The 27,801-nt window shown below is 42.3% G+C and overlaps 2 protein-coding genes across 5 annotated transcripts in view; one reads left to right on the top strand and one right to left on the bottom strand.

Moving 5' to 3' along the window:
- LOC124605582 overlaps positions 1-5,959 on the bottom strand; it is a 130,617-nt gene extending 124,658 nt beyond the window's left edge. Inside the window, exon 1 of the mRNA XM_047137364.1 lies at positions 5,841-5,959. The gene's annotated coding sequence lies outside the window, so the exon portion shown is untranslated. The remainder of the gene's footprint in view (positions 1-5,840) is intronic.
- A 171-nt stretch (positions 5,960-6,130) lies between these two features.
- LOC124605280 (DNA ligase 3) overlaps positions 6,131-27,801 on the top strand; it is a 640,740-nt gene continuing 619,069 nt past the window's right edge. For all 4 annotated transcript variants that reach the window (XM_047136859.1, XM_047136858.1, XM_047136854.1 and 1 more), the window contains exon 1: positions 6,131-6,190. The gene's annotated coding sequence lies outside the window, so the exon portion shown is untranslated. The remainder of the gene's footprint in view (positions 6,191-27,801) is intronic.

Here is a 27,801-nt window from a genome sequence, read left to right as displayed (position 1 = left end):
AGAGATGCAGCTACACAAATCATGGAATGCACCTAAACAGAAGAGGCAAAAGACTGCTCAGTGAAACTTTAGACAAACTCAACATGCAAGACGACTTTTTAACTGAAACTGTTATGCCACTGGACTTTCATGCAGAAAGCAATGATGACCAAAACACACATTCAAAGGAGGTTACAGCAGAATTAGCCGCCATCCCAGGCTATCCCAATAGCAAAAACGATGAAAACTCAACACTAGTAGAAGTAAGAGTAACATCAACAAAAATAGAGGCAGAAACACCAGCACAACTGCCACCAGTGTCACTAAAAGCAGCAGTACCAGAAACAGCAGACACAGCACCGTCAGCAGCAGCACAATCAACAGAAGCAGTACAGACAACAGGAGCAGCAGCAGTTCCAACATCAGCAGTGGCAGAAAAGTACACAACCTCACATGGAGCAACAAGCAGACGGAAGAGAGTGCCTCCCTCCCATCTGCAAGATTTTTTAGTCACAAGCATGATGAAAAAGAAACCTCCAAGATAAGTAACATTAAATCTCTAACAGTGCTTCACCAAAACATTCAGAGTATAAAAAGCAAAGTGCAACAGCTAGAAGTTGAGTTACAATCCTTAGACAGTCCAGTTATCTGCATCACAGAGCACTGGTGCAAAGTCAATGAAATTCAATACATAAATTTGCCCTCATATGTACTAGCTTGTTCTTATTGCAGAAACTCAATGAAAGGTGGAGGATCATGTATTTTTGTTAAGAGTGGTATTTCATTTAAAGTCAGGAATGATATTATCCTACTAAGTGTAGACAAGCATTTTGAAGTGTCAGCAGTAGAGATACCAGCTGTAGATATGCCCAAAAAACTAATTGTACTATGTGTATACCGTTCTCCCAGTGGTGATTTAGAAACATTCTTTTCAAAACTTATGCAAAGCCTAGAACAAGTGTCATCCCTGAAAAGTAATATACTCTTGTGTGGTGACTTAAACATTAACACAGCTAAGGCAGATGAAACCAGTAACACTTTTCTGAATATTCTGAATAGTTTTGGCATGTCCTCTTTAGTTAATTGTGCAACAAGAATAACCAAACACTCAACATCTACCATTGACCATGTAGCTACAGATATAGGTGGGGAAAACTGTGTCATAACTGTCAAAAATCTTGGACTGTCAGATCATTTATGCCAAATCATAAAAGTAAAAGCTTCTGTAGAAAAACCAGTAAACCTCCACATGTTTAAAAGAGTCTACTCAGACGCAGCAATACAAAAATTTTGCTTACAATTAAGACATGAAAGATGGGAAGAAGTATATTCAGAAAATAATGTGAATCAGAAATTCTCCAAATTCATGTCGGAGTTTAAGATAATATTCGAAGAAGCCTTCCCCAAAGCACTAAGTTCTACTGGAACATCCACCAAAAATAAGTGGATTACCACAGGAATTAGAAAATCTGCCCAAACTTTTAAATACTTAAACTCTATAAAAAACAACAACAGTGATCCAGATTTTCTTCATTACTACAGAAACTACAAAAAAATCTATAGGAAGGTGCTCAATGTTGCAAAAAAAAAAAAAAGGCCAATGATAGACTAATAAATCTAGCTAAAAATAAAAGTAAAGCTACATGGACTATAGTGAAACAAGAGACAGGAACAGCAACACAAAGGCAAATAAACACCCAAATCAGGAACAAAGAAAACCTAACAAGTACCCCAAAAGAACTAGCAAACTTTGTTAATTCTTACTTTAGTAGTATAGCTACAAAGTTACAGGAAAATTTTTCAAAATCTCATAATCCACGAACACGGGAATATACATCAAATTCAATGGTATTGCTACCCACTACTGAGGAAGAGTATGTAATGTGGTAAGGAAATTAAAGAGCAAAAATTCAGCAGGTTTAGATGAAATTCCAATGTCTGTGCTGAAAAAATGCATAAATAGTATCAAAGCCCCCCTAACCAATATCATAAATGAATCTTTCAAAGCCGGTTGTTTCCCTGATTATCTGAAACATGCAAAAATTTTACCTCTACACAAAAAAGATGATGTAGAAAACATTGAGAACTACAGGCCAATTGTCCTACTGTCATCATTTTCCAAAATAATAGAGTCCATAATGAAGAACAGACTTATGAGCTATCTAAACAAATACAACCTTCTTTCAAATGACCAATTTGGTTTCAGACCAGGCAGAGATACAGAAATGACAATAGCACATTTCACTAAAGTGGTTCTAGAAGCACTGGATGAAGGCAACTATGTATCTGGCATATTCCTTGACCTGTCAAAGGCCTTTGATACAGTTGACCACCAGAATCTATTACTTAAGTTAGAAGCACTAGGAGTAAGAGGGGTAATCAACAAATGGTTCCATTCATACCTTAAAAATAGAGTACAGTGGGTAGAGATCTCGCATGTCTCCAGTAGATCAAAGTTCATAGAAAAACACCTGTCAGATCCACAGCATATTAATATTGGGGTCCCTCAGGGAAGTGTGCTGGGTCCGGTGTTGTTCTTGATTTATATAAATGACTTTCCACAATATATCCGACATGGAGAGAAGATATTGTTTGCCGGTGACAGCAATATTATAATCACCAGTGAGACATCAGCACAAATGTTGGAAAATTGTAATGAATCACTGAAAGATGTCTACAAATGGTCTACAGAGAATAAAGTGACCTTAAATATTAAGAAAACAAATAGCATACGCTTTAGAATAAACAGAAAAAACAGTCCCCTAAAGTTAAAGCTACATAACACCTCTGTAGACGAAGTGCCCACCACAAAATTCCTAGGTTTGCATATTGACAGCCAGCTTAGGTGGAGTGAACATGTTAAAAAACTCACAAAAAAGATATCTACAACGTGTTACGCACTTAGAGTTCTCTCCTCAGTATGCAGCGATGAATGTCTAAGAACTGTATATTTTAGCTATGTACATTCAGTCATAAGCTATGGGATAATTTTCTGGGGAAATAATGTACTCAACTTACAAACAGTTTTTAAAGTGCAGAAGAGAGCAGTGAGAATTATAACTAAAAGCAGTAAGTGGGCTCACTGCAGAGAACTATTCAAAATACTTGGTATTCTAACTGTTCCCTGTTTATTTATGTTCCACACTATAGTATATATAAAGAAAAATATAGTGAATTATAGTACAAACAGCATTTTACACAGCTATAGCACAAGAACAAGCCACTGCCTTCATCTAGATAGGAGAAACAAGCATAAGACCCAAAAAAGTTTCTTGTATCAGGGTGTAAAATTGTATAACAAGCTGCCACAGGAAATCAAAGAAATTAACAGCATGTACTGTTTCAGAAAAACTCTTAAACTGTATTTTCAGGAACACTGTTTTTACACAGTAAGTGAATATTTAAATGTTTGAATGTAATTTAAGTGACATAATGACATTGTATTGTATATTCTGTAAATGTATAACAAGCTGCACAGGACATCAAAGAAATTAACAACATGTACTGTTACAGAAAACCCTTAAACTATATTTTCAGGAACACTGTTTCTAAACAATAAGTGAATATTTAATTGTTTGAATGTAATTTAAGTGATAAATGTCATTGTATTTGTATACTCTGTAAATGCATATAAAAGTGTCAATGTATCTGCAAAAATCACTGTATCCAAACTGACAACATCCATACATTGCAAAATGTCTACGGATGGCTAATCAAATAAATAAATAAATAAATAAATATAAACTTGTACTACTGTGGTAGGTGTGGGCTTCGTGTCTTGGCTACAATAACGCGTTCACTATGGTTCATAGGAACTTGGTCCATGATCCTAGTTTCTTTATTCATTACTCCTATTTGATTTTGTATTTATAATCCTATATTCACCTGACTAGAAGCCTTGTTCCTCCTGGCACCGAACTTCACTAATTCCCACTACATCTAGCTTTAACCTATCCATTTTCCTTTTTAAATTTTATAACCTACAAGCCTGAGTAAGGGACCTGACATTCCGTACTCCCGGACATCTGAATGGGGGCCTCTTTTACAACCAGAATATTTTACCCAAGAGGACGCCATCATCATTTAACCATACAGTACAGCTGCATGCTCTCATGAAAAATTACAGCTGTAGTTTTCCCTTGCTTTCAGCCATTTACAGCACCAGCACAGCAAGGCTGTTTTGGTTGATGTTACAAGGCCAGATCAGTCAATCATCCAGACTGTTGGCCCTGCAACTACTGAAAAGGCTGCTGCCCCTCTTCACGAACCACACGTTTGTCTGGCCTCTCAACACATACCAACTGTTGTGGTTGCACCTACGGTACAGCTATCTGTATCGCTGAGACATGCATGCCTCCCCACAAATGGTAAGGCCCATGGTTCATGGGGAAGATACTTTTGCTTACAAATCACTATCATAGTTACCTCGAACAAAAACCTGTGCCCAGTTCTTGGAGAAAGGCACAGGTCACACTGTCCTTGACATCAATTTGTTGTAGAGTCTTAGAACATATTTTGAGCTCAAATATAAAGAGGTATCTTGAACAAAATCACCTTTTCAATGCCAACCAGTACGCATTTCGAAACCTTGATCATGTGAAACACAACTCGCACTTTTCTCACAAGGCAAACTGAAAGCTTTGGATCAAAGCAACCAGGTAGATGCAGTATTTCTTGATTTACAAAAAGCATTTGACTCGGTACCACACCTATGCTTATTGTCAAAAGTATGATCACATAGGGTGCCAAGTGAACTTTGTGACGGGATTAAGGACTTTTTGGTAGGGAGGACACAGCGTGTTATTTTGGATGGAGAGTCATCGTCAGATGTAGAATAACTTTGGGTGTATCCCAAGGACCTGTATTGGGACCCTTGCCGTTCATGTTGTATATTAATGACCTTGCAGACTATATCAATAGTAACCTCAAACTTTTTGCAGATTATGCAGCTATCTATAATGAAGTACTATTTGAAAGAATCTGCATAAATATTCCGTCGGATATTAATAAGATTTCACTGTGGTGCAGAGACTGGCAACTTGCTTTAAATGTTCAGAAATGTAAAATTTTGCACTTCACAGAACGAAAGGACGTAGGCTAGTACCCTATGACTGAACATCAATAGTTACTGATGGTATCAGCCACCTCATACAAATGCCTGGGTGTAACACCCTGTAGGAATACGAAATGTAATAATCACATATATACAGTTGAGGCATGGCAAGTAGAAGACTCTGGTTTGTTGGCAGAATACTGGGGAAGTGCAAGCAGTCTACAAGGGAGATGGCTTACAAATCACTTGTGCGACCGTTTCTAGAATACTGATCAAGTGTGTGGGATCCATACCACTTAAGACTAACGGGGGGGTATTGAACGGATACAGAGAAGGCAACACAAATTGTCAAAGATTTTTTTAATCCATGTGAGTGTGTCACAGAGGAGCTGAATTGGAAGATTCTTGAAGATAGACATAATCTACACAGAGAACGTCTGTTAAAGTTTCAACAACCGGCTTTAAATGATTACTCTAGGAATACACTACATCACCTACGTATCTCTCACATAGGAATCGTGAGGGTACTGTTGGAGAAATTACTGCACGCACAGAGGCATTCAATCGGTCGTTCTTCCTGTACTCCATACGTGAATGGAACAGGATGAAACCCTAGTAACTGGTACAATTGGACGTACTCTCTGCCATGCACCAGTCGGTGGTTTGAATTGGATAGATGTAGACCAATTACGCATCGATCTAAAAGGTTAAAAAATGTAGCACAAACAACTAGGTTTATAGTTGAAGAGTTTATGTAGACAGCAACACTATTAAAGAATACAGCAAAAGTTGACGAAGTGACAAATACCTTTGTTTCATGTCATTCCCTCTTTCACGGTTCCAAACTCGCGCTAAACGGTGTGCATTTTACTTCACTCTCACTGAAAGTCGCCTATCTCTCAGTCAAAGAAATTCAGAGCAGTATTGCAAAAAAAAGAAAGATGTTTGAAGATAGGAAATTATTTTTCTTGATAATAAGATTCTTTTTACACCGTTGGCTATATTACAATAGCTTTTAGCAGTAATGGATATTTAGAAGCAGATATAAATTGTTTTACGGGTTTACGGGAGCGTAGCTGTTATGCGCACCGAAACTGTCATTTGTCTTGCGGTGGGCGCTGTGTGTTTACATATACTGAGCAATTTGAATTGGCACAGGTTGGAACTAAAAGCAATTTTCTCCCATTTGAAGTTTTGGAATATTGTCATAGTCCTTTATATTGTAGAAAGAAAACATTAATTTTGCCGTAACGTGTAATGAAGTAAATTATCATTCAAAGCTAATGCAAAATATATGAAGTCATTAGTTACTTAGGTCGTTAGAAAACGACACTGCTAAAATTCATAACCTCCGATCTTACGATATAAGGATACACAAAACCGCTATAGTAAATGAAATTTTTGTCGTAGCACGCAATATTCCATGGTTTTAATAAAGTTCGGGGCATAATTAACAACTGCTTATAGACTCAAAACGTAGATCAATGTCACCAATTATACGATCTCACGCGAAATTTTAACCCCAAAGTTGGCAGATTAATATCTTAGAAGTGAAGGATATTTATTGAAACGTAAATTCGCAGTTATGAATTAAGTTGTATTGCGTGGCAACTTATTTCGAGTTACTAATGTGATTTACAAATAGGGCCTAAATTTTTATATTGCCTTTCAAAACATAATCTACTGTTTACAACGCGGTATAAATAAAACATCACGTACAACAAAGTAAAAAAGCGACATTTACTGCCACATTGATCAGGTGATGCCCTTTATTTTCTAGATTGCATCGATATCATTAAAGAAAATAATTACTGCATGTATAAATAGAGGGTGATTTTCATTTGACTTTACGAAGAACACTGCTACTTGTCTTATAGTTGACATAACTTTTCAATCCTTGACCTAGATATTCAGAGAATTTTTTGATGTAGTTGCTGATTAGGTATTTTTTTTTTTAAATTTTCTTTTTGGTTGGAGATTCCTAATTTCTTACATAGGCTAGGTGAGAGCATGCTGATTGCCTTTACAGCAAAGTATTTAACTGCATTCTGAACGCTAGATAAGTAGGCAAAGCCTACTTGAAAATTATTTTTGTGTCTTGTATTATGACTGTGTAAACCGCAATTCAGATGAAATTCATTTTATCATAAGCACCTTAAAACTTCAGCTCTAAGAAGAAAATGAAGCGGAAAATGAGTGTAAGAATTCCAATATCCTTAAAGAAGCCTCAGCATCATGTATGTGTATCTTTGTTCCACAATATTCTTACTACTTGCTTCAGCTGAATAAGTGTTTTATTTATGGATGTGACACCAAAAGAAAATTCTGTATGACAGCAAGCAGTGAAAACATGCAAAATAAGTTCACACACTCATCTTCAGGTCAATGCAATGAGAGATACTTCCAAGAGCAAAAGATATCCAGCTGTAAGCTGCTTTGGTGGTTTATCTTTGTGCTGACTCCTTTTGAACTTATCATTCATGCAGAATTTTACACCATGTGTCTCATTTATTGTATGATCATTAATGTCTTGTGCTATCAGTCAGTCTGTCTCATCATGTACTGAGATTTACTATCGTTTTCTCATTTTTTCAATTCATCATAGAAGTCTTCTATCCTCTCAATGGTTTGAGCACCCTTTGGCGCAAAACTTTCAGTGATTCTCGTGGAACACATTTTGTTTATTTTAAGAGCAAGTCTTGATATTCTCACCCAGATTCCTTTAGTATCTGTAATGAGTAATCTCCCACTTGGTTCTGTAAAAAATGAACTCCCACATTTAAAAGAGCTTCAGACATCTGATTATTTTACAAATGAATAAATGTGTTAAATACTTGATGTTAAACTGGTTTTTTGTACAACCTGGTGTTTCTGACATCATATCTCCTGAACTGTGTGTTGTACATTGATTTAATTTTACAGGTAGTTTGTGTGGTGTCTGCAAAATATGATGTGAAAAGAGTTAGTAGTAGAGAAGGAATAAATTAAAAGTCATGTCTTATACAGAAATTTTACTGCATGAACAGCGAAAATGTGACTTAACTTTTTCCTTTTAATTATTTTGTGGGGATGTAATTAAAATGAAGTCATATGGCATGATTGGCTGGGAGACACTGAAGGGCAATTTCAGCCACCTGAGTTTCCTGGGACTTACATGCTGCAACAACTCCTCCTGTCCCCTCTGCTATGAAGGCAAAGGGAAAGTTATCATCACACAACATATACCCACATGGTCACTCTTCCAAATACTGGCCACTGCTGGTGTTGCTTAACTTCAGTGACGGGAACCATTGTAGCCACTATGTCACAACTATTGGTGGGACGTTTTATTGAGAATGACAGAATTGGAATAAAGTTTATTGGATGTCGCTAAATGCTCTCATTCTCAAATTTTGGTTGAATATAGTCTTATGCATACCACGAGTTACACTGCCTCAAGACACATACACATTTTCTAACTTTAATACCTGACATACTGCATTAAACATCTAACTTGACTGTACCTGTTAATCTAATCTACATCCATACTATGCAAACCACTGTGAAGTGCATGGCAGATGGTACTTCCCACTGTACCAATTGTTAGGGCTTTTTCCTGTTCCATTCACATGTGGAAAGAATGACTGTTTAAATGCATCCATGCATGCTGTAATTAATCCACTGTAGTTTTAACAACCCCTATGGAAGCCATCTATAGGGAGTTGTTGTAAATTCCCAGATTAATCATTTAAAACTGTTTCTTGAAACTTAGTACATAGGCTTTCACTGTATAATTTGCATCTATTGTCAAGTGTCTGCCAGTTCAGCTTCTTCGGCATCTCTGTGACACTCTCCCATGGGTCAAGTAAACCTTCTCTGTATACATTCAGTAATCTCTGTTAGTCTAATTTGGTACAGGTCCCACACACTTGAGCAATATTCTAGGATGGATCACACAAGTGATTTGTAAGCAATTTTCTTTGTAGACTGGTTGCCTGTCCCTAATATCCTATCGGTAAATTGAAGTATGTCACCTGTTTTATCTGTGACTGTACGTATATGAGTATTCCATTTCATGTGTCTACGAAGTGTTACATCCGTGTATCTGTATGAGTTGACATTTTCTCATTCTAGGAAGCACAGAATTTTACAGCTCTGAATATTTAAAGCAAGTTGCCAATATTTGCACCACTTTGAAATTTTTATCAAGATTTGCCAGAATATTTGTGCAGATTTTCTCAGATAGTTCTTTATTATAGATATCTGCAGCTATGAAAGCCAAGTTGCTGTTCAAATTGTCTGCAAGGTCATTAATATACAACACGAATGACAAAATAACAATGATACCAACACACTTCCCTGAGGCACACCTAGAATTACTTCTACATTCTTTGTCAACTCTCCATCTGAGATAACATGGTGTTTCCTCCTTACCAAGAAATCCTCACTCAGGCTCCAACTCTCAGCTAATATACATCTACAAACCAGCAGGTTAAGCGTTTAACTTTTTGTGTGTTTTCGTCATACTATATTTATTAAATTTTGTGCATGTTTTTCTGTTTAAGACTTTAATCTCTCGTTTTTGTTAGTTGTTCACTCTGTAGTGCAATAGTTGCTTACTGAACAGTCAGCTACATAGCTCATTAATGCATTAGCATCCATTGGGGACACATTAGTAGGGTAGCAAGTTGCATATTTAGGATTCTGTTTGCTTTACTCCTGTGGTTAGTCTTGCTAAGATGGTTAGGATGTGGGCATACTATGTGAAGATGCAGGAGGAACTGGCTGCAGTTCATGAACAGCTTGAATGCACTTTTGGCTATGGTCAGTCACCTACAGGGAGTAGCGGTGTTGGAGAATCTGGCACGTTGCATGGGACAGCTCAGGTGTCACTTGTTTTGCCTATGGGCTCTACTTCCAAGACACCTCTTAGTGCATGCGGCACAGTGGATCTGCCTCCACAAGAGTGAGTGGCGGGTGGTAATGCATTTGCATTGCTGGAGGCAGAGAACCAATGTGGAAACTGGCTGCTTGGCCTTGCCCATTTCTCCTGTGAGTGGACAGGGAGTCGCTCCTTCAGTAGGGTCCAAGCAGGCCCACGGCGGGAGCTCCAATGTTAGGCACATTATGGAGGCCCTTTGGCAGATAACATTCAGGGATGGAAAGAAAGCCAATGTGCACTCAGTATGTCTGCCAGGGACCTCATCCGAGATGTGGAGGCAGCCTTGCCTGTGGCTTTCGAGTGTGCAGGGTACAGTCATCTGCAAGTTGTGGGTCATGTTGGCACCAGTGACGCGTGTTACATGGGCCCTGAGGCTATCCTTAGTTTGTACTGGTGGCTGGCGAAGGAGGTGAAGACTGCTGGCCTTGCGCATGGGGTGCAAGCAGAGCTAACAATTTGCAGCATTGTTCCCAGAGCTGATCGGGGTCCTTTGGTTTGGATCAAAGCCTTTGTTGACTTCATGACAGTCTTGGTTGCAGATTTCTAACCCTGCATTATTGTGTGGGGATTTGTAGGACTCCTCTTGATAGGTCAGGGGGACACTACACAAAGGAAGCAGCCGCTTGGGTAGCAGGATTCTGGTGGAGTGCACATGAGGGTTGTTTGTACTAGATGGTAGTTTGAGGTGCTCCGATGAACACTTGCCAGCCAATACACAGCAAGGGAAGTCAGATGACATTCGGAATAAAGACACTTTGACTGTCAAAATTTTATCAGTAAACTGTCGAAGCATTTGTAATAAAGTTTGAGAATTTATTTCCCTCCAGGAAAGTTCTCACTCTAAAATTATTTCTTGGGATTGAGAGCTGGCTGAAACCTGAGATGTATAGCGAGTCATGGAATGTATATCAGAAAGACAGATTAAAGGCAGTAGGAGGGGGAGTGATCACTGCAGCTAACAAAAATATTATCTCTATTGAGCTCGATATTGAGTGTGACAATGAAGATGTTGAGTCACGTATAACAGGTGTAGGTGAAACAAAGTCGATTGTTGGATGTTTTTACTGGCCATCCAATTCTGCTGTGACAGTTATAAAGTCATTCAAAGAAAGTCTATTGTCAGCAGCATGTAAACACCCAGATCATGCAATACTAGTTGGAGGCAACTGTAACCTGCCATGTATAGACCGTGATGTCTATGGATTCATTGCGGGGGTACAGACGGACAGACAGTCATGTGAAATACTTTTGAATACTTTTTCTGAAAACTGTCATCAGCAGCTAGCTCGGCAGCCCACATGTATTGGAAATATCTTAGACCTTGTAACTGCAGATAGACTTGATCTTATTGATGATTGCAGTGTAGAAATGGGGCTTAGTGATCATGATGACATTATAACAACTGTGATTACGAATGTTGATAAATCAGTCAAGGAAGCTAGGAAAGTGTTTCTGTTACATAGAGCAATAAGTAGTTGTTAGCATCTCTGTTAGACACTGAACTGGCATCGCTTAGTTCCAGTAAGGTGGATGCAGAGGAATTACGGGCAAAGTTTAAACTGATTGTAAATCATGGTCTGGAGTGTTATGTGCCTAGTAAGTGGATGAAGGATGGAAAAGATCCACCATGGTTCAGTAATGAAATTTGGAAGTTGCTGAGGAAGCAGAGGCTGTTACAATCTTGGTTCAAAAGAGAACATGCAAATGATGACAAGCGAAGGTTGGTAGAGATTCGTGTGTCTGTGAAAAGGTCTATGCATGAAACATGCAACAACTACCATCATCATGCCGCAGCAAAAGATCTGGCAGGGAACCTGAGAAAATTTTGGTCCTATGCAAAATCTCTAAGCAGGTCTAAGACTCCCATTCAAGCCCTTATTGAACAGTCTCATCTCGCAGTTGAAGATAGCAAAATGATTAAATTTCATGGTCAAGAAATCATTTGCACAAGCGACTTGTGCAAACATAGTGTCATTTGACCATTGGACAGACTCCCGTATGGTCATCATAGTAACAGGCATCCTGGCTTAGAGAAACAATTGAAAGATTTGAAAGCAAATAAATCACCAGGTCCGGATGGAATCCCAATTTGGTTTTACAAAGAGTACCCTATTGCATTCGCCCGTTACCTAGCTTGCATTTATTGTGAATCTCTCACTCAATACAAACTCCCAAGTGAACAAAAAAAGTGCAGGTGCCTCCAATATACAAGAAAGGTAAAAGAACAGACCGACCATATTACACAACAATATCCCTTACTTCAGTTTTGCTGCAGAATCCTTATATTGTCAGTTTAAATGTATTAAACTTTGTTGAGACTGAGAAGCTTGTGCCCATGAATCAGCTAGGTTTTAGAAAGCATCACTTGTGCAAAACTCTGCTTTCCCTTTTCTCACGTGATATATAGTGTGGACTACGGATGAAGGGCAACAGGCAGATTCCATATCCCGAGATTTACGGAAAGCATTTGACACGGTGACCCATTAAAAGCTGTTAACAAGCATGTGGAATAATTTCACATATACGTGACTGGCTTGAAGATATCTTGTTCTCGACGGTGAATGTTCATCAGAGACAAAAATATCATCAGGAGTGCCCTGTGGAAGTGTGATAGGATCGCTCTTATTCTTTATATACATAAATGCTTTGGTTGACAGGGTGGGCAGTGACCTGCGGTTGGTAGCTGATGATACTGTGGTGTATGGTAGGGTGTCAAAGTCGAGCAACTGTAGGAAGTAACAAAACGACTTAGACAAAATTTCTAGTTGTTGTGATTAGAGGCAACTATCTCTAAATGTGGAAAAATGTGGATTAAAGCGGATGAATAGGAAGAACAAACCTGTAATGTCCAGATATAGCATTACTAGTGTCCTACTCAACACAGTCAAGTCATTAAGTATCTGGATGTAACATTGCAAAGCAATGTGAAATGGAATGAGCATGTGTAAACTGGTAGGGAAGGTGCATGGTTAGCTTTTATTGGGAGAATTTGGAAAAGAGTGGTTCACCTGTAAAGTAGACCACATGTACGACAATGGTGCAACCTATTTTTGAGTAGTGTTCATGTTTTTAGCATCTGTACTAGGTCAGATTGAAGGAAGACACTGAAGCAATTCAGAGGTCTGCTAGCTTTGTTACCAGTAGGTTCAAACAACACGTAAGTGTTATAGAGGTGCTTTGGGAACTCAAATGGGGATCCGTAGAGGGAAGGCTATGTTCTGTTCACAAAACGCTATTGAGAAAATTTAGAGAACTGGCATTTGAAGCTGACTGCCAGGCGATTCTACTGCCATTAACATACACTGTGCATAGAGACCACAAAGGTAAGATATGAGAAATTACGGCTCATGTTGAGGCACGTAGACGGCTGTTTTTCCCTCACTCTGTTTGCAAGAGGAACAGGAAAGGAAATGACTAGTAGGGTGCAGGGTAGCCTCCGCCACACTCCGTACAGCGACTTGCGGAGTACCTGTGTGGATGTAGATGCAAATGTAGAAACAATCAAAAATTTTGCTTGATACCCCATATGATCATACTCTTCTGGTACTGAGTGAAATGCTTTTTGGAAATTGAGAAATACTATGCATCTACCATACGGCTTTGGTCCATAGCTTGTAGGATGTCATGTGAGAAAAGTGTGAACTATATTTCACATGATCAGTTGTTTTCGAATCCTTGATGTTTAGCATGGAGGAGGTCAGTTTGTTCAAGATACTGTGTTACATTTGAGCTCAAAATAAATTCTAAGATTCAGCAACAAAAAGATGTCGAGGATATTGGATGGTAGTTTTGTAGATCACTTTTTATAGAGGAGTCTAACCTGTGCTTTCTTCCATCTATTGTGCCTAGATTTTAATTTGAGGGATCTGTGGTAGATTTTGTTTACAAGAGGTGCTAACTTAGCCACAAATTTGGCATGGAATGTGACCTTTTTTTTTGTGTGTGAGAGGTCCTTCAATAATAATCTGCTATGGTAGTCTTCAAAGGCATCATGCAATGCAATGCCCTCTTCACAGCTAAATGTACATCATTAAGCATCTCCCATCTATGCCTAGTTTTATACCTACCACACTCCCCCTGCAGGTCCAGGGGTTAGAATAGGCCTGAGGTATTCCTGCCTGTTGTAAGAGGCTACTAAAAGAAGTCTCACCCTTTTCGGCCCTATGAGTTCAGGTCCCATTCTATGGTTTGACCTGCCACTTTCAAAATTCTACAGAAGTGCGGGCCATATGGGGAAGGACGCCTTATGTGGTGCACATGTTATCCATAGTGCCCTTAGATTCGACCACCTGAATCTCTTGTCATGGCTTTGCATCTCCACCTGTGATTCAACTATTTGAGTGAGGACACTTTACGAGGTATGTCATCTTCTTCTGTTGTCTCCTGTCTTCTTTTGCCCCCATAACAATATTAGATTTCTCTGCGCCCAATATCCAGCACAATAGACAGTCGGTTGTGGTGGGGCTGTCATGTACCCATTTGGTGGTAGCCCCCTGACAACACAGGGATTGCACTGCTGATGCCTGAGCTGTAAACTCCCCATGCATGCCAAGGAGTAGATGCCTGTCTTTCTGGGGCATCAGGACTCCCGGCAATGGCCATCACGCCAGTTGGCCTTTGGTGTGGCTGGGTGGCACCCAAGGGGAGAGGCCCTGATCAGAGTGGGTGGCATCAGGTTGGATGACCTGTAATGAAGCTGACTAAGTCATCTCTTACTGGTGACCGTACGGTACCATTTGTCTCTAAGAAGGGCAAGATCGAATACAATGTTGACAGGTACGACCCTAAATTGTTTAATCGTTTCCCTCCCTCACTACACCACGGGAGGAACGTAGGGCTACAGAATGGAGAGAGCCATACTCACCTCAATTTTTAGTCTAATGAGTACTCCTTTCTACCTACAAAGCCTCAGTTTTTTGTTGAACACCTTGAGGATAAGTTTGGAGAAGTGACAGCACTGTCCCAGATGGGAAATGGCGCAGTCTTGATTCAGACAGCATGCCCAGCCCAGTCCCAAGTGTTACTCGCCTGTGACAAGCTGGGTGATATTCCTGTTTCCGTCACTCCCTATAAAAGCCTCAACATGGTCTAGGGGATCATTTTCCGCTGCGATCTCCTCTTTCAGTCTGACAATGAGCTCCACGCCAATTTAGAACAGCTGGGTGTTCATTTCATTTACAGGGGACCCAAAGACAACAGGGTTGCTACTGGTGCCTTCATCTTGGCCTTTGAGGGTGATTCATTGCCTGAGAAGGTCAAGGTGATGGTTTACCACTGTGACGTTAAACCATACGTCCCTCCCCCTATGCGGTGCTTTAAGTGCTGGAAGTTTGGGCACATGGCTTCATACTGCACTTCCAGCACCACATGTCAAGACTGCGGACGTCCACAGCACCCTGATATTCCATGTGCACCACTTCCCACTTGCATCAACGGTGGAGAGCACCACTCCCCCTGCTTGCGAGACTGCCCCGTATTCCAAAAGGAGTGGAAAATCATGGAGTACAGGACCCTGTACCTGTTGAATTACATAGAAGCTAAACATAAATTTGAAATAGTACACCCCATTCGGTTGATGTTGACACATGCACAGCTACGTCACCATCACCGTCCCAAGTGCCAGTGGTTCCTGACTCTGTGCCACGAACAGTGGCCCCTCCGGGCCACCAGAATACATCTGCCCCCTTAGTGGTAGGGGGAAAATCTTCCTCCATTGCTCCAAAGCACCTACTTTTGGGGCAAGCCTACCCCAGACGCAGGGGACATCAGTCCCCTCTTCCCTGCCGGAGAAGCAACAGCCTACTCCAGCTCCTCTCATCCGGAAAGGGGTTCCTTGGGGCCCGCTCTCCCAAGGTTTCCACTAATGCCACAGTGGGCACTTGCCAGTTGATAAAGAAGCCAACAGCTGCTGGACGAAGAGTTTCACTCTGTGCCTGGAGCTGCTCTGGAGAAATCTTCCCAGCAAGCTGCTAAAGAGAAGCGAGAGAGCAAGCAAACTAAGAAGAAATCTGCTAAGAAACATGACCCTCTGGTGGCCCCAACACCAGCACTCTCCATCAATTCTGCATCTGAGGATGCGGTGGAGATTTTAGTGTCCCCTGCAGACCTAGATTTCACTGATGACTCATCCGCCATAGAAATGGCTACAAATACTCAATCGCTGGCAGCAGCTGACCCTGAGGCTTAACCTGCCTCCTTGTGTGCTTCGTGCCTTTCCAGCCTCACGATAATGTCATCTGCCTGTGGAATTGCGGCGGTTCTTTCCACAACCTGGCTGAGCTACGGCAACTGTTAAGCTTTAGCTTTCTGGATTGCCCTTCAGGAAACCTGGTTCCTCGAAATGCAGACTCCTGCCCTCCACGGCTATAGGGGATATTATAATAACTGCAGTGACTATAATACAATGTCAGGTGGAGTTTGTGTCTATGTCCTTTCCTACTTTTGGAAGATTTTAACGCTCATAACCCATTGTGGGGAGGCACCGTGATTACTGGCCGAGACAGAGATGTCGAAAATTTACTGTCACAACTTGACCTCTGCCTCTTAAATACAGGTGCCTCCAATCATTTCAGTGTGGCACATGTAACATATTCGGCCATTGATCTTTCGGTTTGCAGTCCTGGCCTTCTCCCACCTATCCACTGGATACCACATGATGACTTGTGTGGTAGTGACCACTTCCCCATCTTCCTGTCACTGCCCTGGTGTCAGGCCCACGCACGCCTGCCCAGATGGGCTTCAAACGAGGCAGACTGGGAAGCCTTCACCTCTGCTATCACCATTGAATCTCCCCCACATGGTAACAATGATTTGGTGGTTGAGGCGGTAACTACAACGATCGTTTCTGCGGCAGAAAACGTGATCTTTCGTTCTTTAGGGTGCCCCCCAGTGAAAGACATTCCCTTGGTGGTTGCCGGAAGTTGCTGTGGCAATTAAGGAGTGTCGGCAAGCTCTACAGCGGCATAAGTGGCCCCTTTCTCTGGAGCACCTCATAGACTATAAACAACTCCGTGCCCAAAATTCGCCAGCTTATCAAACGATGGAAACAGGAGTGTTGGGAGAGATACATATCGACCATTGGGTGCCATACATCACCTTTCCAAATCTGAGCAACGATCAAATGAGTTTTAGGGTACCACACCCCAACAGATGTTTCTGGTGTTAACATAAATGGCGTGTTATCTACCGATGCAAACGCTATTGCAAGCACTTTGCTGAGCACTTTGCTGAGCACTGTGCTCACACCTCTGCATCGGAGAATTACCCCCCCCCCCCCCCCCCAACCTTTTGCACTCTCAGACGGCGCATGGAAGGGAAAGTCCTCGCATTCACTACATGCCACAGTAAACCCTATAATGCCCTATTTACAGAGTGGGAGATCTCAGTGCCTTTGCACATTGCCCCGACACAGTTCCTGAGCCCGATCGGTTCCACAGGCAGATGATTAAACATCTCCTTGTGATCTTCAACCGGATCTGGAGAGATGGCATCTTTCCATGCACTAGCGGGAGAGGACCATCATTCCAGTGCTCGAACCCAGTAAAAGCCCGCTTGATGTGGATAGCTATCGGCCCATCAGCCTCACCAACGTTCTTTGTAAGCTGCTGGAACGTATGGTGTGTCAGCGGTTGGGTTGGGTCGGGTCGGGTCGGGTTCTGGAGTCACGTGGCCTACATGCTCCGTGCCAGGGCAGTTACTGCCTGGGTCGCTCTACCATTGATAACCTTGTGTCCCTTAAGTCTGCCATCCGAACAGCCTTTACCAGGCGCTAACACCTTGTTGCCGTCTCTTATGATTTACGAAAGGTGTATGAGACCACCTGGCGACATCATATCATTGCCACATTATATGAGTGGGGTCTATGAGGCCCATTCCCAATTTTTATACAGAATTTCCTGTCGCTTTGTACTTTCCGTGTCCAAGTTGGTGCCTCCCATAGTTCCCCCAAATCCAGGAGAATGGGGTCCCGCATGGTTCTGTATTGAGTGTATCTCTATTTTTAGTGGCCATTAACGGTCTAGCAGCAGCTGTAGGGCTGTCCGTCTCACCCTCTCTGTATGCAGAAGACTTCTGCAATTTGTACTGCCCCACCAATACAGGTGTTGCTGAGCGGTGCCTACCAGAACTTTACCTTACTGACAATCCCCTCACTGTAGTGGAGATGTATCGATTTTTAGGACTGGTTTTCAATGTCCGATTGACTTGGCTTCATCACCTTCGTCAGGTTAAGAGGAAGTCTGGCAGTACCTCTATGCCCTCCACTGCCTGAGCAACACCAACTGGGGTGCAGATCGCTCTACGCTGCTGCAGCTCTTCAGAGCCCTCTTTGAATCCTGCCTTGACTATGGGAGTCTGGTTTATTGTTCAGCGACACCCTTAGTGTTGCATTTATTCGACCCAGTGCACCACTGTGGCATTTGAATAGTGATGGGAGCTTTTAGGACGAATCTGGTGACCAGCGCACTGGCTGAGGCTGGAGTCCCTTCATTGCAAGTTAGGCATGCACAACTGTTTGCCAGGTATGTTGCACACGTTTGTAGTTCCCCTGTGCATCCGAATTACTGTCTCCTTTTCCCACCCATGGCTGTTCATCGCCTGTATTGCCTGCTTATGGCAGGGCTCACAATTGCAGTTCGCGTCCAATCCCTTCTATCTGAACTGGAGTCCTTGCCTTTACCACCTATACTTGAGGTCCATTTGCGTACACTTCCACGGTGTACACCTAGCCCGCGGCTTCGCGTGGACCTTTCACATGGTCCAAAGGACTCAGTTCACCCCACAGCTCTCCGCTGTCACTTTCTCTCGATTCTTGACGTGTACCAAGGCCATGAAATGGTTTACACCAATGGTTTGGTGGCTGCTGGTCACGTTGGCTTCCCATATGTCCATGGAGGAATACTGAACAGCATTCCTTGACCAATGGCTGCAGTGTTTTCACTGCAGAGCTGGTAGCTATATCTTGTGCTCTTGAGCACATCCATTCATGCCCTGGGAGTCGTTTCTCCTGTGTACTGACTCCTTGAGCAGCCTACAAGCTATTGACTAGTGCTACCCTCATCATCCTTTGGTAGAGGCCATCCAGGAGTCCATCTTTGCCTTGGAATGGTCCGGTCGTTCAGTGGTGTTTGTTTGGATCCCAGGACACATCAGAACCCCAGGCATTGAACTTGCTGACAGGCTGGCTAAACAGGCTACATGGAAACCACTTATGGAGATCGGCATTCCAATAACTGACCTGTGTTCATTTTGACACCACCAGAATGTTGTGTTTTACAATGACACTTTGAAATCGGCATCTTAATTATCCAGATTGATACACTGAGGAGATTTTATGGAATTCGATGCTTTTGTACTTTTGTGATAATGCATTATGTAGTTGCCTGTTATAATTGTGTGGTTTAGTATGACTGTTTGTATTTTAAAATATTGTAGTGTATGTACAGTACTCTCACAACCTTTGGCGTCAGGATATTAATTTAACCCTGCACTTGGAACTTCTAAGAGTTTTCTAATAATTATACACTCAATCACTGCAAATGGAAGGAGAAACCTAGTTTTTTAGAGTCTTTGTTTTCAAAATGTTGCCATGTATGTTTCGCATCGTGTAGCCATCTACCCAGTTATTCTGCACTTGGGAAGGGGTGGGGGAGGAGGGGGGTGCAGTCGTTCAGATACTGGATTTATGTAACAAAAGAGCAGGGTTCATATTCTCATCTTGTTGACCCAGTTTACGTTTTCCATTTTTTGTTAAATCACTTTAGTTAGGTCATGGCAAATTTTTTTCCATATCTACACTCATGCTCATAAATTAAGGATAATTGCAGAATGTGGTGCCACACAACATGGCACTACAGAAAACTGGCACTAATAACATAGGCACATAGGGAACACACACGGCACAGATACGTAAGTCCAAAGTATTGGTGATAAGTTAGAAAACCGTCCCAAAACACATGTGCTACAAATCGCCACTGTTTCCTGCACATGTACCCTGATATCAGTATGGGATATGATAACCATGCACATGTACACAGGCCGCAAAATGGGTTGGCATACTCTGGATCAAGTGGTCGAGCAGCTGCTGGGTTATAGCCTCCCATTCTTGCACCAGTGCCTGTCGGAGCTCCTGAAGTGTCGTAAGGGTTTGAAGACGTGCAACTATACATTGACCGAGAGCATCCCAGACATGCTCAATGGGGTTTAGGTCTGGAGAACAGACAGGCCACTCCATTTGCCTGATATCTTCTGTTTCAAGGTACTCCTCCACAATGATAGCTCAGTGGGGCCGTGCATTATCATCCATCAGGAGGAAGGTTGGACCCACTACACACCTGAAAAGGCGGACATACTGGTGCAAAATGACATTTCGATGCACCTGACCTATTACAGTTCCTCTGTCAAAGACATGCAGGGGTGTACGTGCACCAATCATAATCCCACCCCACACCATCAAACCACGTCCTCCACACAGGTCCCTTTGAACGACATTAAGGGGTTGGTATCTGGTTCCTGGTTCACGCCAGATGAAAACCCGGCGAGAATCACTGTTCAAACTGTACCTGGACTCGTCCATGAACATAACCCATTGTTCCAATGACCATGTACTGTGTTCTTGACACCAGGCTTTACAGGCTCTCCTGTGACCAGGGGTCAGTGGAATGCACCTTGCAGGTTTCCGGGCAAAAAAACCGTCTGTTCAGTCGCCTGTAGACTGTGTGTCTGGAGACAACTGTTCCAGTGGCTGCGGTAAGATCCTGAGCAAGGCTGCCTGCAGTACTTCGTGGCTGTCTGTGGGCACTGATGGTGACTTATCGGTCTTCTTGTGGTGTTGTACACTGTGGACATCCTGTACTGTAGTGCCTGGACACGTTTCCTGTCTGCGTTGTGGCACACAGAGGGCCCGTGCTACGACCTGCTGTGTTTGACCAGCCTCCAGTCGCCTTAGTATTCTGCCCCTCATAGCGTCATCAATGTTGTGTCTAGACAAGACAGCCTAGACACAATGAGAGGAAGCCGAAAGGCATGCGCTTAAACTCACGCAGGCTGGCGTGAGGTCTGAAACAGGATACATAATGAATGCTATAAAGAAAAGTACGTAGCTTCTGGAATACTTAACTTTAATCCACATTTGTAGAACATCGCTCTTGATGATACATGCTTCACACTATTAATTATTAAAGCTATGGCGCCTTGCTAGGTCGTAGCAAATGTAGCTGAAGGCTATGCTAACTATTGTCTCGGCAAATGAGAGTGTATTTGTCAGTGAACCGTTCCTTGCAAAGTCGGCTGTACAACTGGGGCGAGTCCTAGTACGTCTCTCTAGACCTGACGTGTGGTGGCGCTCGGTCTGCTATCACTGACAGTGGCGACACGCGGGTCCACCGTATACTAACGGACCGTGGCCGATTTAAAGGCTACCACCTAGCAAGTGTGGTGTCTGGCGGTGACACCACAATCAATATGCGTTCTTTGAGCCATTTTCAACACACAGTCATCATTAGCACATCTGAAAAAGTCTGCACATTTCCTCGATGCACCGTACTCGGACATGCACCAACACACCTCTGTGTTTGTGGACTGCTGCCAGTGCCACCGTGCAACGACCACAGGTCAAATGCACTGCATGGTCATACCCCGAGGTGATTTAAACCTGCAAACCACCCAATAGAGCATTGTTTCACCATGTATCAGCATTATCTTTGATTTATGAGCATGAGTGTAGAACAAATTGAGTCTGTTATCTTTCTCTTAACCCAATCTTGAGGAGACATTTAATCTCCTCCCCTTTCCCCTTCATGCTGCCCTGTGCAACTGTATTTTGATTGCACATATGAATAATGTATTTTTATAATTGTGCTCCTCCACTGACATTTTCTGTTTCACTGTGATTTATTTTGTTAAAAAGTATTCTAGTCAGGAACACTGTGTTTGACTTGGCCTAACCAAACTAAATTAGATTTCGTATGGGATACAAAATAATAATAATAATAAAAAAAAGTTCAAATGGCTCTGAGCACTGTGGGACTTAACATTCGAGGTCAGCAGTCCCTTAGAACTTAGAACTACTTAAATCTAACTAACCTAAGTACATCACACACATCCATGCCCGAGGCAGGATTCGAACCTGTGACCGTAGCAGTCTCATGGTTCCAGACTGAAGCGCCTAGAACCGCTCGGCCACCGCGGCCGGCGGGATACAAAAGCCTTACAGTTAATGACAGGATGCATCCCTACCCTGGAATTTAACAAGTACCCTTGCCATCTTTCATCAAGTGAGAGAATGAGCAAGGTTACTAGAAAAACACTTGTTGGAACCTTTCCACTTTGATGTCAAAATTTCACTTACTTTTCATCTTAGTGCAGTATATGTGCACTCCGCTTACAGATCATAGTTGAGACTTGTTAGGTTACTTTTGCCTACAGATATGAATATTTTAAGCAGAATGATCACTTTTATATATATAATATCTGTACTTTTAACATCTAGTAACTGAGCTTTATTTTTATGAAGCTATTCATATATTGTGTCTCTTACTGGGATACTGACAATGATGTCCTCCCCCCCCCCCCCCCCCCCCCGCCCCCCACTCTCTCTCTCTCTCTCTCTCTCTCTCTCTCTCTCTCTCTCTCTCTCCCCCCCCCCCCCCCCCCTCTCTCTCTCTCTCTCTCTCTCTCTCTCTCTCTCTCTCTCTCTCTCTCTCTCTCTCTATTAGGAGAGGTTGGAGAGGAAAGATGTGTGACAATTGAGAGAAGGTAAGGTGTAAACAAGGAGGAGGTTTGGGGAGGGGGTAGAATAATTAGAAGTATGATACAGGACAAGACAGGTGGCTTTGAGCAACAGTAGCAAAATGAGGACTCAGAATGTGAAAGTGACAAAATTGAAATAAAGAAGGGCGACAGGGGGGGGGGATGGAGAAAAAGTGAGTACAGTGTTTGGACAGGAGATGAATAGTACAGAAATTGGTAGGAGGTGGGAAGCCTCACATCTTCTCACTCCTGTCTGCTTGAGCAGTCATTTATAAACTGTCAGTATTGCCATGGCTGTGGGTGGACACATTTGAATTGGTGTATTGAGTGTATTTTAACTAGAAATGTAGTGGTACCCTCAAAAGCTACTCCATCAGCTACTCCATCAGTGGTGAAACTGAAGTCCCAACTGCCACTCGGAGCAGCTACTCTGTAGCATTAGAAAGCTGAATGCTGACTAGCAGTAGCACCCAAAGTTTGGTCAGTGTTTCTCTTGTTCATCTGGAGACTTCCAGTCCCCATTACAGCAGCCACTGGGCACCTTCCTCCTCTCCCAGAGACTCTCCTGATGGTATCCCATGCAGCCACACTTTCAGCAGAACAATTTACAGTGATCAGGAACTGCTGTTTCTAATAATGTGGTGACATTGTCCCCCCATTACATGAAAGGCTATGAGATTCTCTGCAGTTGACCTCCACTTGAACCTATGCAGAGCTGTCTACCTGGTCCTGGCTGTAAAGTGGCATTTGTCATTCCCTCAAGGGACAGGCTGCCTTTTCAGCTGGAAAGGATGCTTCAGAAGCATGGGGGATCCTTTTGGTAATATCATCTGTTCATTTCTTGGATACCGTCGTGGCACTTAAACACAGCGAGTTGTCTGTAGAGTATCCAGTCTGCCCTACTGAGGATCCATCTTGGTGGCTTTCCTTTGGGCACCACTGTGCCTGGGGAATCCAGATCAAGAAGTGATCACTTGAGTGCAGGTCATTGACCATTTCCCTTTGAGCCGTGTGTGCAAGGGCTAGAGAGCAAACTGAGAGAATAACAGTAATAGACCCTATTGCAGTGCTGAAGTGAGTGTTCCTCCCCATGTTCAACAAACATGAATATGAGGACATGAGAAGGCTGTCAATTGTTCTGCACCTGGGACTAGGGGTGGGGAGGGGGGTTGAGGCAGCTGATTAAGGAGGTCACAGAGAGCCTCGTCGTGTAGCTCCTCATGTAGGGGCAAGTAGGAGGAACACGTAGTCATTTGCACTGGCACAGCAACTGCTTGTGGTGAGTAATACAACTGACCCTTTTCCATGTGGGATCTGGATTTTGCAGTATCTGTGATTTGTGAAATGCACTGTAAGTTTATATTTGTTGATGAACTACAGTTTCGAATACTGAAATTTATTCCTGAAATTCAGCTTAACTGTAATAGGTACAGGTATATTGCCTGAAGTGATGTATGAAAATTTGTTCCAGACCAGGACTTGAATCCAGATTTTCCACTTATGGCAAGTGGTCGCCTTACATTCAGGCTATGTAAGCATGCTCCCTGAACTGACCCAAACTTTCATATGCCACACACACATACGGTATCTATGTCTTCTCATATATTATTTATTAATTCATATGCCCACACATGCAAATCTTGAGAATACTGTGCTGGTTTTAGGATCAAGACAATGAGAAGTTGTAGGCTAGAAATAAGGTGAAAACAGGCCTGTGACAAAAATGACCATGATAGTTTATGATTTCTTGTTGTCTTGACTCTACAATCTGCACAGGAATTACAAGATGTGTGAGTGTGGGTACATAAATTAATAATCCATGATGAGAAACAGATAGGTGTGTGGCATATGGAAGTTTGGGTCGGTCCAGCAGCCACTTGCGGTATGCAGGGAATCCTAGTTCAAGTTTTGATCCGGCACACATTTTCTTATGGTGCTTAGGTAGTACATCACCTATTGCAGCTAAGTTGAATTTCAGGAATAAATTTCAGCGTCACTAAAAGGTAGTTTAAAGTACGTTACAGCATCTTACAGGACACAGCAAAGAAGTCCTCCTCATCCTTTTTAACCTCATTTGGGCGTCCTGACACTTTTCCAAATCATGGTGAGGGGCAATTTTAAATTCTAGTTTTAAATCCTGGGAAGGACTGTAGAAACACAAATCGTTATTGTAGTGTTTCCATCACTAGTCATCTGGAACTTAGAATCCAGACAGCTCCATAGTCAGTTTAAGTGTGGGTTCAGGAGATACCCCTCCACCTTTGGTAACCTGGCCCTCCTGGCAGTGGCTGTACAAAATGCTTTCCTGCACTGGCATCACCTAATGGGTATATTTTAAAATGTCATAGCCACAATTCATGGGGAACAGACTGAACTTTTCTGCTCCAGTTTTACAGGACCTTTGTGTGATCTTGGGTTGATTGCCAGCACACAGTATATGTGTCTGCATGACCCTCTTATTTAAAAATGTTGGATGTGGTCACCGAGGCCTTTAGAACCAGCCACATACCGAGCCTACATGCTGAGGCTGGTGAGAAATCACTTCACATGAGGGGATAAATTCTAACGGTGCCACATGCGTATGAATCAATATGCGTGCCAAACACACCCACATACCATACTATTGCTGGTCAATGAATGTAAAGGCTTTTACGTAATCAACAACAATCAATGAGTCCCTTTTGGGATTCCCACGAAGGATTATCTTTTAGAGATGGGTGTGACTGGTTTTAAAGTTTTACACCAAGGTTGAAGCAGATCTCCACCTTGACTCCTACAGAGGTCCAACATTATTTTAGACTTGACAGATTATGGGACAGATTACACTTCAGATTTTATGTTTCAGTCTCTGTTTTTTAACATTTTAGGTAAGCATTACTGTTTTAGAGTTATATTCACTGATGGTCCTAAACAAGGGGACTCCCTTGGATATTCAGTAGTGTCCCCCAACTGTGTTTTCAGGATTTGCCTTCTCCGTGAATACACTGTATTTATAGCAGAGCTCCTTGTGATCCTGAAGGCACTCGAGAATATGAGGCATCTACAGGGCAACCAGTTTCTCATCTGCTTCGATTCCCTAAGTGTCCTGCAATGATTGTAGTACATGTGTCCAGCAGAGAAAATGGTCCGGCTATGCTTCAGTGACAGGGAAAGCAGGTACTAGCGACATGAACAAGCATATTGAGCCACTGAGCCACCAAGGAGGCCTGCAGGGAACGCAATGTGACATTCCCCTGAAGGCTATCATTTCATTCTTGCCTCAGAGATCCATGCAGTTGTGGGGGGGGGGGGGGGGGAGGAATGGCCAATGGTGAAGGACACTAAGCTATGGTTGGTGAGACCAACTAAACAGCCATGGCATTCCTTATGCTGATTACTCAGGTGGGATGACGTGACCCTGACCTGCCTCCGTATTCAGCACTGTCCCCTAATGTGGCTTCCTACTCCACTGATAGGATCTCCCAGTCTGTGTTAACTGCTGTGTGTAAATCACCGAGTGTGTTTTATGTTGTGGTGAGAGGGCAGAAATGAATTTCAGTGGTGATCTTGCCTTCCACTTTAACTGATGATGGGACAAGTGTTGTAAAATTTTGTGGTGTCTGTATTCCAGCCACAGCTATCAGCTGTATTATTTTTTTATGTTACTACATGGTTCTATGTGCCTCTCATCAATCTGCTCCTGGTGAGTAGTTATACATATATTCTGTCAAATGACTGTGTAGTGTATTGTGCACATCACAAAACAAAAGAATGTATTATGTTATGATTAGAATATCAGTGGAACTGACTGTCATATAAATGTGTGGGTGTAATGCCTTGTAGGGTTGGGAAATGCAATGATCACATAGGCTCTGCTGTTGGTAAAGCAGGTGGTAGACTTCAGTTTATTGGTGGGATACTGGGGAAGTGCAGTCAGTCTACAAAGAAGATTGCTTACAGGTCACTCGTGTGACCCATTCTAGAATACTGCTCAAATGTGTGTGGAACGTGTATCAAATAGAACTAACAGGGGATATTGAATGTATACAGAGTAGGGCAGCACAAATGGTCACAAGTTTGTTTGGTCCTTGTGAGAATGTCATGGGATGTCAAAGAAACTGAATTGGCAGACTTTTGAAGATAGAAGTAAACTGTCCCGAGAGATCCTGCTTACAGTGTTTCAAGAACTGACTTTATATCATGAGCCTAGGAATATACTATAACCCCCTGTGTAGTATCACTCACATAAGTATTGTGAGGACAAGTTTGGACTAATTACAGCAAGCACAGAGGGATTCAAACAATCATTTCTCCCACCCTCCATACATGAATGGAATGGGAAGAAACCCTAATAACCTGTACAATAGGATGTATCCTCTGCCATGCGTAGCTTGATGGTTTGCAGAATATGAGTGTAGGAATAGATGTAGTGTATGGTGGGCGGGGGGGGGGGGGGGTACTCTTTATATATTTGCTAGTCACTCCCAGTCCGTTCCTGCTAACAAATGGAGTGAGGAAAAAAATGAGTGCCTGCGTGTCTCTGAATGAGTGACCCCTAATCTCTTTTATTTTATCCTTATACAGGATAAATGTAGGTGGAAGCAGATCTCTTCTGCAGTCTGTTGCAAATGCTGGTTCTCTGCACTTTTTCTGTAGCATTTTATGAAAAGATCATCATCTTCCCTCCAAGAATTCGTATCGAAGCACTTGAAGTATATCAGTAACACTCGTGTACTGATCAAACCAACCCCTAAGAAATCTAGCAGCACTCTATGAATTGCTTCTAGGTCTTCTGCTAATCCAGTTTGGTGGAAATTCCAAACATTTGAGTTGTACTTGATAATAGGCTGCTTAATGTTATCTGGATGATCTACTTTCCCTCAACTCTCTCAATACACCATAGTTAGTCATTTGCCTTCACCACTACTGACCTTATGATTTTGTGGAATTTCATGTCATTTTGCATTGTTATGCCTAGATATATTGTATAATTGAGGTGACTGAGTCAAACAGCATACCATAATACAGTATTTGAGTAATATTGTGAGGAAGTTTCTTCTGTCCACCCACATTAACTTAAATTTATGCACATTTAAAGCAAGCTGCTATTCATCACACTAGA

The sequence above is a fragment of the Schistocerca americana genome, chromosome 3, assembly GCF_021461395.2.
Source record: "Schistocerca americana isolate TAMUIC-IGC-003095 chromosome 3, iqSchAmer2.1, whole genome shotgun sequence".
NCBI lineage: Eukaryota > Metazoa > Arthropoda > Insecta > Orthoptera > Acrididae > Schistocerca > Schistocerca americana.
The sequence above is the reverse complement of the archived record's forward strand: the minus strand, read 5'-3'. Positions and strand labels throughout refer to the sequence as shown.